Source organism: Mustelus asterias, chromosome 25 (genome assembly GCF_964213995.1).
Source record: "Mustelus asterias chromosome 25, sMusAst1.hap1.1, whole genome shotgun sequence".
NCBI lineage: Eukaryota > Metazoa > Chordata > Chondrichthyes > Carcharhiniformes > Triakidae > Mustelus > Mustelus asterias.
The window spans coordinates 36,873,493-36,890,524 of record NC_135825.1 but is presented as its reverse complement, the minus strand read 5'-3'; the positions used below and the strand labels follow the sequence as shown (position 1 = coordinate 36,890,524).

The following is a 17,032-nucleotide window of genomic DNA, read 5'->3' as shown; positions in this document are numbered from 1 at the left end:
GGTATGGAGGGGAGATCCTATGAGGAGAGGCTGAGGGATTTGGGATTGTTTTCGCTGGAAAGGCGGCGGCTAAGAGGGGATCTTATTGAAACATATAAGATGATTAGAGGTTTAGATAGGGTGGATAGTGATAGCCTTTTTCCTCTGATGGAGAAATCCAGCACGAGGGGGCATGGCTTTAAATTGAGGGGGGGTAGTTATAGAACCGATGTCAGGGGTAGGTTCTTTACCCAGAGGGTGGTGAGGGATTGGAATGCCCTGCCAGCATCAGTTGTAAATGCGCCTAGTTTGGGGGCGTTTAAGAGATCCGTAGATAGGTTCATGGACGAAAAGAAATTGGTTTAGGTTGGAGGGTCACAGTTTTTTTTTAACTGGTCGGTGCAACATCGTGGGCCGAAGGGCCTGTTCTGCGCTGTAATGTTCTATGTTCTATGTTCTTTAGTCCCTTCCTACAAGCCTTATACTCATCTAGATCCCTATCTTCGCCAAGCTCTCTGGACCTTTTGTACGCTTTCCTTTTCTTCTCGACTAGGTCCCGCACGGCTTTCGTGCACCACGGTTCCTTTAACCTACCAACTCTTCCCTGTCTGCTCGGAACATTGTCCTGTAGAACTCTAGACAGACATTCCCTGAGAAACTGCCACCTCTCTTCAGTAGATTTCCCCGAGAATACCTCCTTCCAATTTACTCCTCTAATTTGCTGCCTTATGTCTTCATATTTCCCCTTACTCCATATAAACACTTTCCTAGCTTGCCTGATCCTCTCTTTTTCCAATGCAAGCATAAAGGAGATAGAGTTATGATCGCTATCCCCAAGATGCTCTCCCACTGAGAGATCTGACACCTGTCCAGGCTCATTGGTCAGTATCAGATCAAGTACAGCCTCTCCTCTTGTCGGCTTGTCCACATGCTGTATCAGGAAACCCTCCTGAACACACCTAATGAACTCCTCCCTATCCAATCCTCTTGCCCTAGGGATATTCCAATCTATGTTTGGGAAATTAAAGTCTCCCATCACAACAACTCTGCTATTATTGCAACTCTCCAGGATCTATGTGTCACAATTTCCTGAGACAGGAGAGAAGAGATAAAGTGGATGGTGAATTCCAAATAGGGGAAGTGAGAATTAAGTTTCAGAGTGTGACGAATTGTTCAGTGCAGTGGACAAAGGAAGAATAGTGGGAGAATATCTTGTTGTAATTTTGGATGTGACTTGTGGTGGTGCCCAGAAGGGAAAAAAAACAGTAAAACGGGGAAATAAGAATACTGGTCTTGTATACCTTAAAGTGAAACACCAGTAAACTGGGAAATAAGAATATTGGTCTTGTATACCTTAAAATGGAACATGAGTAAAATTAGGAAATAGGAATCCTGGTCTTGTATATCTTAAAATTGAACACCAATAAAACTAAAATATGAATACTGGTCTTGTATACCTTAAACTGGAACACAAGTAAAATGGGGAAATAAGAATACTGCCCTTGCATATCTTAAAATGGAACAGCATGAAAACTGTGAAATAAGAATCTAATCTGTATTTTCCTTCTGGGGAGGGAGTGGCTGGAAAGACGAAAGCTTCTCTCCAGAGTTTTCTATAACAATTTTCAGGGGCTGGAACAGGGTGAGGCAAAGGAGGAGAAAGTGCCGGAGTGCGGCATAAAATCCATCGGGTCTGTTCAACAAGTGCCAATAAATTGGAGCAAATTCTGAGCAGATAATACAAAAAAAACTTTTGTCTGGAAAATGTATCTCCCCCCCCGCCTTGATCACGCGAACCCTTGATCATGAGAAGCAAGGGGGGGGGAAAGACTGGGCAAGTGTTTTCTTGTTGAGACCTCACTCTGTTAATTTCCACGTATCAATAAACAGTCTTGAAAGTGTTTAAATGGAGGCTTTAAACAAAAACTAACAAAGAAAAAAGGTTTTTTTGGGCAATGAAAACTTCAGTGATAACGTCATCTTTAGTGCTGTGTGCAAAGGGACGAGGCGTTGTCTTTGGCCACAGTTCCGCCTTAAATTGAGAGCGGAGGTAGGTACGGCAGCGTCTAGTGCGGAGCGAGTGGGATCCAGGGTGCAGAGCGAGTTGCAGACATTCTGAGCAGGTAAATTCCAGCAGGCGGGAGCTAAGTGTGTTACTAATGTCCTGGCGCAGCTTTGCCTGCTCCAGGTACCAGGAGGCAGGTGCCTGGCTGGGAAAGAGTTTCTTTCTGAAGGCCACTGGCAAAAAAAAACTTTCCAATGACACTTTAGTTTTAACTCTCTCTCTCTGGGCGTTTTTCCGAACTGATTCTGGCTGTGCTAAACTCTCACACAGCTGTGTATGTATGCCGCTTATATTTGCAGGAGTTGTCAGTTTTTAGTCCATATAAAGTAAAACTCAAGGGAGGTCGCGATGCAAACCTGCCCCTCCTCTCCTGGGAGGGGGCAAACCTCACCATTGATAAGGTGCCAGGGCATGATCCGAATTGGTAGCCCCGAGCAATGTGGGTTTAGTAAAGGAACGGCTGTGTTAAAATCAAACCAGAATTGGTGTGGATTTGCTCCGGAGTTTGCAGGATTGCAGTTGGGGCAGCTCAAACTGATGGATGGAATCTCTTGGCTACATCTTAATGTTATTTACCCCCCCCCCCCCCCCTTTACAGGATTTAGCCCAGGTATTAATTAACTTTTGGAAAAAAAACAATTAACTTTTATGTGGATGCACATTTTAGTTCTTTGAAACTCTCTTTTTTCAACTGGAAAAATAGAAAGGGCATCCAAAAAAAATCACAGGATTACAAAATGGATAGTGATTTAAATTCAATCTGGAAATGGAAGGCTCATTAAAGATCTGGTTTGGAATACAGTGCAGGAACAGTGCACTGGGGATAGGAGGATTGTATGGGGAAAAGATGAGTTAGTAATCGAGAGTGAATGAGAAAATGTGTGAAAGTAGAATCTGAGGATGGACCAAAAGGAAACCTTGTGAAGACAGGGCCTTGGTGAGGTATTGAATTGGTTCTTCCATCTGGCTGCCTGAAGAATGGAATTGGAAATTTGGGCAGGGTAAGGAGGAGGTACTTCAGTCGCTGGTGTCGCTCAAAAGTTTAAACCTCACCCAGTCTAGATGGAATGCATCCCAAGTTGCTGAGGGAAATAAGGGGCTTTCAGTCCTCTTTGGCAGCATGCTGCATCTCCAGGACTGGGGGTTAAAAATGTTACAGCCTCCCCTCCCCAATAAAAAGATAAACTAATAACTACTGACCAGTCAGCTTTACTACAATAGATACAATTATCCAGGAGTAAATTCCTTGTCAGTTTGAAGAATAAGGGTGACTTCTGATTGTGGATTTGTTAAAGGAACAGTATAACAATCAAACAATAGAGGGTTGATGAAGGCAGGGGTGATCATAATTATAAAGGCTTTCAAGGAGGCATTTCATGTCAGCAATTTGGAAGCCCATGGGATTAATGTGTGGAAATTGGTGAAGGGACTGAAAGCAGAGAGTCATGGTAAATGGTTGCTGCACAGTGGTTAGCATTGCTGCTTCTCCGCTCCAGGGACCTGGGTTCGATTCTCAGCTTGGGTCACAGTCTGTGTGGAGTTTGCACATTCTCCTCTTGTCTACATGGGTTTCCTCTGGTTGCTCCAGTTTCCTCCCACAATCCAAAGATGTGTGGGTAAGATTGATTGGCTATGCTAAATTGCTTGTAGTGTCCTGGGATGCATAGGTTAGAGGGATTAGTGGGGCAAATATGTGTGGTTACGGGGTTAAGGCCTGGGTGGGATTGTTGTTGATGGGCCAAATGGCCACCTTCTGCACTACAGGGGTTCCATAAAATGTGCAGGCATATCCCCATGAGTGTATTTTTTAGATCACTGCTCATTTTGTTGCATATTAATGGCCTGGACTTGGGTTTAATTTCAAAGTTTGCAAATGAGACAAAGCCTGGAAACACATAGTGAGAATGATGGTAGCAGATTTCATGCTGGCATAGACAGACTGATGAAATGGGTAGAAGCTAATAAACTTTAGATGTGGCAGAGGAAAGAACAGATTTGAATTTTTTGAAGGTGACAGAACAAGTTGAGAATATTGAGAGAAAGTATGAGATCCTTACAATTAGAAGCACTATGTACTAAAGCAGGAACATTTTTGTGAAGCTTTATAAATGATTGGTAGGGCCACAGCTAGAACATTGTCTAGTTTTGGGAACTATGCTTTCTCAAGCATGTCAGGACCTAGGAATGGGTGCAGTGGTGATTTACCAAGGCAGCATGACCTCGGATATGTGGTGAGACTAGTGAAGCTTGGATTGCTCTCCCTTGGAGAGAAGGTTAAGTGGAGATTTACTGGAGGTGCTTAAAACTGAGACGTGTGGATAAGGAGTGCCCTTGCCTGATGGTGGCTTCAACATAGAATCAGCAACTTTCTAAGGGAGATGCAGCCTATTCCATTTTAAAAATGGGCCTGAGACAATGGACTACTTTGATTTTTAAACATGGAAACTAAGGTACTATGTCATAAATTTAGCTTCATTTACCATTTAAGGTAGGAACTGTGCACTGTACATTCTGATCAGTTCTGTGAGCAATTGAGAAAAAAGATGCCCTGTAAAGGCTACGCAGGATGGGGTTAGAGAGTGGGGGCTACAAAAATGATCTGACCAATGCTGCCCCAAGAAATACCATTCTCTATAAACACTTCCTCCCAGCTTGCCTTGCTATCAGTGGCTCAAACCTGACTTCCAAGATTCAATCTATCCCATGTCAAGTTGCCTTTTTGGTGTCTGCAGCTTGCCTGGTGATTGGGTGACCAACCAGTGCACCGTTGCCAGTTGTTGCATTTTGCCATTGATTTTAACTGGATTAAAATCTACTGAATAAATGTCTCTATTTGTGAAAATGACGTCCCAATATTGTTTTAAAAGCCTGGTCAGTCAGTTTTGCTTCAAATGTGTATGTGGGATTGTTTCCAATCTATCTCTGCAAACTCCACCAACTCTGACCAGTGCCCTCAATCAGACTCTGGCTAATACTGTGTCTGTCTGTTACACTGACTCAGAACAGCATCCAAACTGTAAATCTAATCCTATATTTTTATATTTCTGATGTCAATTAATGCGTTGTCTATTTTTTTTGTTATAGCAAGGGATTTCACCCCCCCCCCCCAATGTATTATGGCGTTCCAGATCTCTGCTAGATTATTAGAAGGAATGGGGAACAAGCGTATTCGTAAAGGAAATTGCAGGACAAGTTCCGATGGAATGAATATGCTCCCATTTTATTTTAGTTGTTGGATTAATAGCAGTAATCCTGACAGTTTTGAAATGGGTAATTTTCCTGCCTTTGTTGCAAAATATGAGGGAAGAAGGGCAGCATGGTGGAGCAGTGGTTAGCACTGCTGCTTCACAGCACCAGGGACCTGGGTTTAATTTTGGCCTGTCTGTGCAGACTTTGCACGTTCTCCCCATGTCCTCCAGGTGCTCTGGTTTCCTCCCACAGTCTGAAAGATGTGTTGGTTAGGTGCATTGGCCATTGTAAATTCTGAGTGTACCTGAAAAGGTGTCAGAATGTGGCGACTAGGGGATTTTTCACAGAAACCTCATTGCATTGTAAGCCTATTTGTGACACTAATAAGTAAAACCTTGACCAAAAAAAAGAAACAGTGGGATTTTCGGCTCCAACCTACTCTATTACATATTACTCTATTAAAATATTATTATATTTAGAGGATCAGAAGGACCTTGGTCCGGGTCCATAGGACTCTAAAATTGGCCCCGCAGGTGGAGGAGGTGGTTAAGAAGGCGTATGGTGTGCTGGCCTTTATCAATCGAGGGATTGAGTTTAGGAGTCCGGGGATAATGATGCAGCTATACAAGACCCTCGTCAGACCCCACTTGGAGTACTGTGCCCAGTTCTGGTCGCCTCATTACAGGAAGGATGTGGAAAAGATTGAAAGGGTGCAGAGGAGATTTACAAGGATGTTGCCTGGATTGAGCGGCATGCCTCATGAGGATAGGCTGAGGGAGCTCGGTCTTTTCTCCTTGGAGAGACGTAGGATGAGAGGAGACCTAATAGAGGTGTATAAGATGTTGAGAGGCATAGATCGGGTGGACTCTCAGAGGCTTTTTCCCAGGGTGGAAATGGCTGCTACGAGAGGACACAGGTTTAAGGTGCTGGGGGGTAGGTACAGGGGAAATGTTAGGGGGAAGTTTTTTCAGAGGGTGGTGGGCGAGTGGAATCGGCTGCCATCAGTGGTGGTGGAGGCAAACTCAATAGGGTCTTTTAAGAGACTCCTGGATGAGTACATGGGACTTAATAGGATGGAGGGTTATAGGTAGGCCTAAAAGGTAGGGATATGTTCGGCACAACTTGTGGGCCGAAGGGCCTGTTTTGTGCTGTAGTTTTTCTATGTTTCTATTACAACAGTCAGGGACAATATTTGGGTTGCTGAGCACAGAATTGGAGACTCCCAGTCAGCATGGTTAGAAAGTGACCTGGACAGTAAATAGAAGTATGTTCTATTACTTCCATCATTGCTTTCAATATGTGTTGTTGGTTAAGTCAATTACAGCAATCCTGCAAGTTCCACATTCTAAGTTTTAGGAGGATGGTTAACAGAATGCCTACAGTGGTTTAAGTTCATCGTTGTGTGTGTGTGTCATACAGCTTAAATGAAGATAAAATGCATTCATTTTAAGTGAAATGTGCACAGCGAGGTGATCAGTATGTGTCTGATACTGGGCAGGTCATATACATTGACTATCTTTTCTTTGCTTTACACTTTGTAAATTGCCGATGAGATAGTAACCTTATGGGTCCTGAATGGCCACTTTTTTTCAGGCTGACTTTCCTGATTTTTCATAATTACATTGATTAGGGCTGCAATTAATGTGTTTTTGTGGAATTGTTTTCTAACTAAATATATATATACTCCATGTAGGAATATTGATGTGCTGGATAAAGCAGTTGTTACTCTTCCTTCACACACACACAAACCTCCCAAACTGAATACATATTGAAGTATAATTATTGTTGTCCTCTGACAACTCGTGCAACTGGCCATTTTTATCCAGTGTCGTCAGGCTTTTCAACTATTACAGCTGAACTTAATCATGCCCTTACCTTGCATCCACACAAAATGGGGTCATTGGCTAGTGATCAAGGTTGGGAACTTGAGCATCATTATCTTTCTTTCCTGCCTCAATCTAATTTCCCTAATCTGGGGCAGAGCACTGTCCACTTTGTCCTGGCTACAATTGTTTAACCTATTTAATTGGCATAGAACAGTATTTAATCTTCCAGGCCTGTATGACTCATTAATACACCATATTAGGGAGTTAAAACAATGATGAGTGCAAAGATTTTAAAAAGTATGTTGATGGTTCAGCCCTCAAACTTGTGTTCTTGCCCAAAAAGCTAAATCATTATTTTGGGTTAGATTCCCAGTGGTGGTATGGATTATGAACCTCGTAACTTCAGCTTTGTGGTTTAGCATAGCTCAGTTGACTGGATGGCTGCTTCATGATGCAGAGTGACGTCAACAGTGTGGGTTCAATTCCTGCACCAGCTCAAGTTATTCATGAGGGCCCTGCCACCTTAACCTTGACTGAGGCATGGTGATCCTTGAGTTAAATCACCACCAGTCGGCTCTCCCCTTCAAAGGGGGAGAGCAGCCTATGGTCATCTGGCACTATGGCAACTTTACTTTCCGGCCACCACCTCCTTTAAGAGCCTTCTTGGATAGAATAAAGTAATTTTGGCTGGTGACTCTTCCCCCCCCCCCCCCCCCCCCCCCCCCCACTGTTGGAATTATGAGAGCAAGTCAATTGTCTACTTAATCAAGGATTGACATACAGAGAAAATGTAGTGACGAGGTATTGGGAAGGACTGGCGAAGGTACCACAGTATGAACTTGCCTTGCTGCAAAACTATACAAACACAAAGCAGTAATTTGCCTTTTAAGTGTTGGGTGGTGGGCGAGTGGAATCGGCTACCGTCAGTGGTGGTGGAGGCAAACTCAATAGGGTCTTTTAAGAGACTCCTGGATGAGTACATGGGACTTAATAGGATGGAGGGTTATAGGTAGGCCTAAAAGGTAGGGATATGTTCGGCACAACTTGTGGGGCCGAAGGGCCTGTTTTGTGCTGTAGTTTTTTTCTATGTTTCTATGTTCCAGTGGTACGTTTAAATGGTATTTCTGGCATTTTTTTGAAAATCATTCACTCAGCAGGATTCCTGGGGCTGTCCTAATTGCACAAGTCAATTATTGAAAGAGTGTTGTCATCTTAAAGGTTTTGCTTTGAATAGAGAGGATGACTGTTTTTGTTTTGCGAATCACATGTTCAAATGAAGGCTATTTTTCTTGAAAATGATGCCTCTAATATACATTCCAGTTCCTATTATCCTGGATTGAAGGAAGGTGGGGCTGCTGACAAATTCCGCAGTCTTTACTATTAATTGGTAACCTTTGCATCATTCCAATTGTCTCGCCTGATTGGCTCTGCAATGTGGTTAACTTGCTAAATCATAGCAGATTGTTATTTATTTATTCCCGTCATTGTGCAGTTTAAGATAAAAATGTCACCCTCTTGAACTAGCAGCTTGCTGCCACTATCTGATTTGTGCCTACCCTAGAAACCTGAAATTAACTTTTAAAATCATGCCAATAAAACATTTGTCCCAGTGTTGTCAATTTAAAAAGAGTAAAGCCACACAAGTTGTTTGAAACCTCCGGGTATTTTGTTTGGGATAAGAAATGTGCAAAGTATTTTTAAATGCCAGTAAGTGAAGCTGCTTGGTTTGGGTGCATAGATTTTTTTTTCTGAATTGGCATAACTTCAAACAACTTGTGTGGCTTTACTCTTTTTAAATTGACAACACTGGGACAAATGTTTTATTGGCATGGTTTTAAAAGTTAATTTCAGGTATGTTTTATTGTGGTTGTGGTTGTACTTGCACTGGTTTTGCAAAGATATCATTTGCAAAACCAGTTACATTTGTTGTCTCTAGACACTCCAATTAAGGAAAACAGAATCCTGTTGACACCAAGTTGGTGACATTGTTGGGTAAAGATTAACTGACCTATTGATTATTCGTTAGATGTTAAACTTCAAAGGTAAGGTTGCCATAGTCCCAGATTACCATCGGCTGCTCTCCCCCTCAAAGGCTGACTGATGGTGACTTTACCAAAAGATCACCGGACCTCCGGCATGGGGCAAGGTAGAGAAGGTGGGCCTTCATGAATAACCTCAGCCAGTGCAGGAATTGAACCCACGTTGTTGGCATTGCTGTGCATCACTAATCAGCTGTCTAACCAATTGAGTTAATCTAATCCCCTGTTGATCTAAAATGTATAAGTAACATTTGCGTTTGTTGGAGTTCAGATTTGGGGCTGCATTTTACTTGCCCTGCTGGTTGGAGGCACCTAAAATTCAGTAGTTGGCCATCCCACCACCTTCCTGCCCACCTGTGAAGCTCACACACCCTCCCTGTTTATGAGCTGTGGGTGTGTGTTAGGGGTCAATTGGGTTTATCAATCCAGTTGACCCTGATAATATGCTGCCCAGGCCAGAAAATGTTGGCGTGGCCAGTCAGTCAGGACAGGGTAGACTTTATTTTTAAGCATTCCAAGGGTGGATAGGATGATATGGGTTCTATTCTTGGGAGCTGCCCTTGGTGGACTGGATTACACCCCCCTCCTCCCATCTGGTTATTCACCACCTCCACACTTCCTAACCTGCCCAATACACCCCACTCGAGACCCTGAAACTGCCTGTCTCTGGGACTAGGATCCATGCGCCGTTTACTTTTTCCTCATTGCAGCACCCACTAATGTACTCCTGGTGCTGCCAGTACTGATGGAGCTGTTGACCAGTTGGATTGGCCAGCAGGTCCCAAGTACAGGGCTTCTTCCCCTAGCGAGGGGTGGCAGTTCCAAACTGGCCCTATTCAGCCCACCTATAGCTCCTTTTGGCCTCTGGCTGGACTGATTTGGAATGGGCTGACTTCACACGGACTTTGCTTTGCAACCAGCCCTCACCACCACATAGTATTCTGCCCTAGATTTTTGGTTAAAGAGACCAGCTGGAATTGCAATTTGGTTTCAGTGCTTTGGGTTATGGCAGTGTTTCAGCTTGGACACCCTGGCCAGATTTATGGCGATTGCCTCATACTAAAAACCTGGACGTGTCGGCATATTAGACAAAGGCATATTGAAATTCCATGGTCCAAGAGCTTACTGATGATATTCATGTACACAAAGGGTTGCTGGCAACCACAGAACATTGCAAGAAATCCACTGAGGAGGGAGCAGGGTAGAGAATGGGCCTCGCACATTAAAGGAGTCGGCGGATCTCTGGATGCTTTTATAAAATAATATTTTTACTCTTCTAAAATGACATTGCATTCTTTGTACTAGTGCCAAAGGTTTGGGAGACCTCCCCATTGACCCAGTTTTGTAGTCATACAACATGTTTTAACTCAAAAGGTATATTAAACAATTGGGTCAAAATGTGCCAGTAATGAGTAGAGACACATGAGGGATAGCTGTACAGATTATGCCAACAAATCAGCAATTGCTGCTTTTGAAAACACTCAGCAGTTACAGGTAATAAAGTGTATGCATGTATTTCAAATCCGTGTAAAACATCTCGAGATATTTTAGGGCAGAGAGCCTTAACTGACTACTTTGTTTATTCTACAGTAAGTGCTTTTCACCCAGACTAACGGTTAGTTAATCTCTTTCTGCAATCTTGTTTAACTTCAGATTGTTTTTGTATTAAAAATGTTTAATTCCAAAAGCCCAATTGGAATGTTGGCAGTAAATTATGGTAGACCTGCTAATATTGCTGTGCTTGGTGTTATTTGAAAATCGCCAGGGTGGATGGGACTTTCTTTTCCCCTGTGGTGTGTTTTGCAGCGGCGAAGGTGGCCCGCCATTGGCCAGCAGTGGATCTTTCGGCTTTGCTGCTGTCAATGTAGTTTCCTGTTCACATCCTCTGTTGTCAGGGAACCTGTGTTGAGGATCACCATTGGGCAGGACCGGAAGGTTTACCAGACTGATTTCCTGGGATGGTGGGACTGACATATGAGGAGAGTTTGAGGGTTGTATTCGCTCGAGTTCAGAAGAATGAGTGGGATCACATTAGAAACCTAAAATTCTAACAGGACTAGACAAGATGGAAGCAGGAAGGATGTTCCTGATGGTCGGGGTGTCTAGAACCAGGGCTCACCGTCTAAGGATACAGGGTAATCCACTTAGGACTGAGATGAGGAGACATTTCTTCACCCACACAGTGGTATTCTCTGCTACAGAAAGTGGTTGAGGCCAAAACATTGTATGTTTTCAAGGGGTTATATGTACCTCCTTGGGGCTAAAGAGATTAAAGAATTTTGGGGTTGGCGAGGGAGTGGAGCAAGAACAGGTTACTGAGTTGGATGATCAACCATGATCTGCATGACCGGCGGAGCAGGTTCGAAGGGCTACTTCTGCTCCTATTTTCTTTGTTAACCCTGCCAGTAGGAGCTACTAGAAAATTTCATCCATTGTAAAGTAATTCATTCCTTAGTTTTTGCAAACTAAGGGACAAAGGACTAATGATTGAGCAGAACAGAGATTGAGACCACATAATTCATGAAGTAATCTTTTAACAGCCTTTGTTAGAGAAGAAATGGGATTGGGGAAAGGTGTTGGTGGTCGATATGTTTGCCTTCTCTAATGCTGATATAGAATTAAGTCTGGTTCATCACTGGAGACTGTGGTCCACATGTTAATGGGGAGTTGGGAAAGATGCAAAGAAATTTGCTGGCAGATGAAGAGCCAGGTATGATCAACAGGCTCTCCACAACCCCTTAATCGCAGTGTCTCAGTTAAATAAGTAATTTGGGTGAGGACTCCCACCTGACAACCAGCCAGATTGACTGACTCTGCCTGATGCACAGAAGTGGAAATTTTGCAGTGCAGTAATCTGTCTGCCACAGAGTAACTTCATCCGTGTTTGGAGATTTGCTTGAATCCACTACCAGCTTGGGACCCAGGGAGGGGATGCAAGTTCATTCATTCCAGCTAGTTTATTCTCCACAGACCACCTAGAATCTTTGTCGTGGACTCCATATCTGCAAAGTAAACCCATCAAAACTGCACAACACCCTCTAATGTATGCCTGTAGGTGAGTGCATGTTCTGATGTACTTCTGCCCAACTAAGACTAGAAAGCCCCAAGTTTGGTCACTGTAGGGGTCCCAAAAGTAAAGATTTTTAAGATCATGGCAGGAACAGATTTAATTGACTAAAGAAAATCCATTCTCATTATTTTGAATAAATATGCCTTTAGGAGAGGTGATGTGTCCATTGAAAGTTGATCTGTTGTTGTTTGACTCAGATTTATTTAGTTGACCTAATGGGCCTCTGTCTAATTTTAAGCTTTTTGTTGCTGATATATTTTATGAATACAACAGTTAATTAATTATTAGCTGAAAGAACGACACCAAGATTTCACATTTTAAAACTTTTACTGTAACAAATGACTAAAACCACTATTGGCTAAACACTTATACTTTACATAATGACATTTCGCTTTTGTACTCGGTGGAATTACAGTCCTTAATGCTAATTGTGCACAATTGCCCCCAGCTTCTAATGGGTCACTATATTCCCATTCTACCAAGCAGTAATTTTGAATGACTAGTTCCAGATGCTTCACCAGGTTTGAGAGTTGCTTAAATTCACTACCAGCAGCAAAGCCTATCCCAATGATGCTGCTTCTCACTTGTGATGACAGAAAAAATCTGCCAGAATTGTTAGATGGCTGCAGGATGCATATTTTCGACTAGGAAACAAGTTCCCCTCACACCTGCCAGCCCATAGCACCTCTGCTGTCTGGCTGTAAAAAAGATAATTGATTTGTAAGGAAGCCTGTGACCTGATCTCAAAATGGCTTCCTCTGCTAAATTTCCCTGTGGCAATTTGAAGTAATTAACCTTGTATCCAGGTAGAAATGCTAATTATCTTTAATTCCACCTTCCTTTCATCTAGAAGCAAATGGACAGTTTACATCACAACTCTTTAAAACACTATCTATACCAGCTTTCCAGGACTTTGGGAGAATTAGGGTGGGATTTTCTGGTCCTGCCTGCTGTGAGGTTAGACATTCCCGCCCAAAGTCCATGGACCTTTGGCTGGTCTGTCAAATTTTCCATCCCACCCTGACAATTCCTGCCATGGATGAGACTGCAAAATTCCAGCCTCAAAGTCTACAACTTGTAATCGCCGAACTGATGCCATTGTCTCCAAAAATAAATACCTTGCACCTTCCTCTCAGTAAAACGATCAATCTACCCAGAGCTGCTGTCAGTCAGACAACTGAATGCAGAGCAGGTCACATGACCCACTTTTATGCTACAATTAAAACTAAATTCTTGGAATATAATATTTTAAACCTTAATTATAACCGTACACTTGCACTTAGGCAGCAAGGTGGCACAGTGGTTAGCACTTCTGCCTCACACAATTCCCAGCTTGGGTCACTGTCTGTGTGGAGTCTTCACGTTCTCCCCATGTCTATGTGGGTTTCCTCTGGGTGTTCCAGTTTCTTCCCACAGTACAAAGATGTGTAGCTTAGATGCCTTAGCCATGCTAAATTTTCCCTCCATATACCCGAACAGGCGCCAGAGTGTGGGGACTAATGGATTTTCACAGTAACTCCATTGCAGTATTAATGTAAGCCTACATAATAAAATAGAAACGTGTAAATAACTAATGTTAAAGTACTCCTCAGTATTTCCGACCAAATTATGATGGTTGATGGTGGGCCCAAGTATCGACAATGCTCCCTGTACTTAACCTCGTAAATTAATGGTCTTTGTCAGAGTTCTAGCGATTGGCCAAAACAAAGGGGTGAAGGGTGTTCCAAACCACTGTTGCTTGTGAAACATCAAAGCCCCGATTTTAATCTAACCTGCCTGCAGGAGCAAAATGTTATTACTACAAATACTTTGATCCAAGTTGTAAAAGGTGTTCGGGTCAGTCCTCCCCTTGCACTCAAACTGAATTTACCCTTCACTGAAATATGTGATGCAAAAATCAGGCAGGGTGCAAGACAGATATCTGATTAAATCTGCTGTTAAAATTGCAGCAAAACTAGAAGCATTTTCTTTACAAGGTGAAATTTGATCTCTGTTGCATTCCTTAATGCCATCAGTTTTAATTGACAAGCTCCAATTTTCATGATTTTGGACCCTGATTCTGAAAATACTGAATAACATGGTAGTGATGTTTTTGTGTCCTGTTGTTTGTTGTCTAATTGGAAAATTAGTTTTAATTGAAAATGGTGGATCCATTTTCTTTTTGATTCTGCTTATTCATTCGTATTCAAAGTTTTTTTTAAATATATGTATAGAGAAGATGAACCAATAATGTTCCTGAGGTGAAACATTCAGCTCACATTCTCAGTTTGAAGCTCTAATCAAGTAATTTGAAGTTTAAGTACTTTCAGAGTCACAAATTGCACAGACTGTCTCGCCTTTGCAAGTTGCATCAAAGGCATGTGAATCACGTACTTCTCATGAAGTTGAATTCTCTTTTACGACTTGGATCAAAGTATTTGTAGTAATAACATAAAAATGCTTGCCTGAAGCAAGTTCTATTCAAACTTGATTACAAGATGGGCATTGCATGTCAACTAGTCAAGATTGATCTGTTTTATGGAATCTTTCAACAATTATGGAGCAGAATAGATCATTTTTTTCCAGAGTCTGGAATTAATATCTGTACTTGATGGGCGTTGAGGTTTTTGCAGCACAATCAATTTTAAACCAATCCCATATTAATGCTATCGACCCCCCCCACCCCCAAATATGCTGACAGTGTTATTTCGCAAAAGTAAGATCATTAATGGCCATCATTAACACCATTTCCCCTCTTTTCCCCCCACCCCCATTCCAAAAAACTGAGTTGCTCATGGTTCTGCAAACATTGGATGAAATATGTTTGTACATCCTTATTTGGCAATAATAAAACCCCTAATAAAGTAAGAAAGCTATTTGATAAATGTAGAGCTCTGATGCTATGAAGTGAAACTGTTTACTTAAACTAGCAGCAGAACTCAAATTCTCTGTGGGTGACATAGTTCATTAACTTCTAAAGTTAATGCAGCGTGGTGGTTAGCATGGCTGCCTCACAGCACCAGTAACCCAAGTTCGATTCCGGCCTTGGGTGAATGTGCTTCTCCCAATGGCTGTGCAGGTTAGCTCTGGTTTCACCCCACAGTGCACATTAGGTGGATTGACCATGCTAAATTGCCCCTTTTGTCCAAGAATGTTTAGGTTAGGTAGGTGCATGACAAGTGAATGGACCTGGATGGCATGCTCTGAGGAGGGTCGGTATGAACTCTATGGTCCAACTGACCTCCTTCAGCACTGTAGGGATTCTATGGTAAAGTGGTCTTTATTTTAAACTTTAATTTCCCATCTACACTGGCAGCTGTGGTGGCACCCAGGGAACACTCAGCATCAGGGGGCTGCAGGGTAGGCTCAAGGGCCAGAGGTCGCACCAGCCAAGTAGGGGCCTGGCAGAAGACAGGACCTGTGTGTCCTTCATGGAGCTGTTGGGCAATATAGAATCATAGAAACTCTACAGTGCAGAAAGAGGCCATTTGGCCCTTCAAGTCTGTACTGACCACAATCCCACCCAGGCCCTATCCCCATATTCCTACATATTTACCTGCGCATCTCAGGACACTAAAGGGTAATTTTTTAGCACAGCCAATCAACTTAACCTGCACATCTTTGGACTGTGGGAGGAAACCGGAGCACCCGGAGGAAACCCACGCAGATACGGGGAGAATGTGCAAACTCCACACAATGACCCAAGCCGGGAATTGAACCCAGGTCCCTGGAGCTGTGAAGCAGCAGTGCTAACGACTGTGCTACCGTGCTGCCCAATATGTGCTGCAGGAGACTCCATCTCACCAGGACGATGGCCACGCCCTTGCCTACTTGGCGCCACATGGAGGCAGAGGACACCCGATTCCTGTGGCCATGAAGATCATGGCAGCCCTCAACTTGTATACAAAGGATTCATTCCAGGGCTGCACGGGTAACCTGTGTAACATTTTGCAGTCACCCACCCATAAACAACTGTGAGGGCATCAGATTACATTCATTTTGACCTGGACCAGGCCCAGCAGGAGAGGGCTGTGATATTCGATACCATAGTTGGTTTGACACCAGTGCAGGGGTGATTGACTACATGCCTCCGCTTCAGGGAGTCCTATTCATCAACAGGAATGGGTTCCGCTCGCTTACTATCCAGCTGGTGTATGAACACCAGATGAGGTTCATGCATGTTTTCCAGGGAGCATGCATCACAGCTACATCCTTGGATAATCCCTGGAATTTGAGGGTCACCCTAGACTGGGATGGCCTATTGGGGACAAAAGATATCTGCTGAGGTCATGGCTGATGCTGCCAGTGCAGAGGCCTGAGATCGAACCAAGGCTCTATCACAAGGCTCACGGTGTCACCCAGTCTGTGAGTGGTGCATTGGGCTGCTGAAGAGGTGCTTCCTCTGCCTCAATAGGTCTAGCGGGGCTCTACAGTACAGTCCCCAGAGGGTCTCCCACATTGTGGTAGTCTATGATGACCTACATAACCTGGCTCAGCAGCGGAGAGACCAGCTTAATGATGAAGACCTGGAGTGGCATATCTCCTCGGCGGAGGAGGAAGTCCGTGAGGAAATAGAAGATGCTGGAGGATGAAAGCCAGGTGGGGGTGAGGGTTTGCATGGTCAGGAGGACCAGGAATGCCTTTATTGCTTCTTGCTACATGCAATTGGACCAGTATGTTGTCCAATAGCTCAACAAGACCTCTCTTCCCCAAGTCCATTTTAATCCCTCCATGACTCTGGGAGGAGGATTACATGAACCCTTAGTCTTCAGGGTGCTGGGTCTGGGGAGTCCTTATGTCTGCTTATTAGAAACTGCAGGAGGGTGGCGACAACTCAGTGAGGAATGGGCTGCGATGCTTGTTGGCTATTGCTTGTGGCTGACGT

The 17,032-nt window shown here is 43.4% G+C and overlaps 1 protein-coding gene across 2 annotated transcripts in view; it reads left to right on the top strand.

Annotated features, from left to right (window-relative positions):
• Window positions 1-1,952: 1,952 nt before the first annotated feature.
• Window positions 1,953-17,032, top strand: part of LOC144511896 (cysteine and glycine-rich protein 1-like) — a 39,076-nt gene continuing 23,996 nt past the window's right edge. The window contains exons 1-2 of one of the 2 annotated variants that reach the window (XM_078242329.1): window positions 2,066-2,102; window positions 8,996-9,101. The gene's annotated coding sequence lies outside the window, so the exon portion shown is untranslated. Of the gene's footprint in view, window positions 2,103-8,995; window positions 9,102-17,032 lie in introns of both variants that reach the window. The other variant, XM_078242328.1, reaches the window with a different exon arrangement.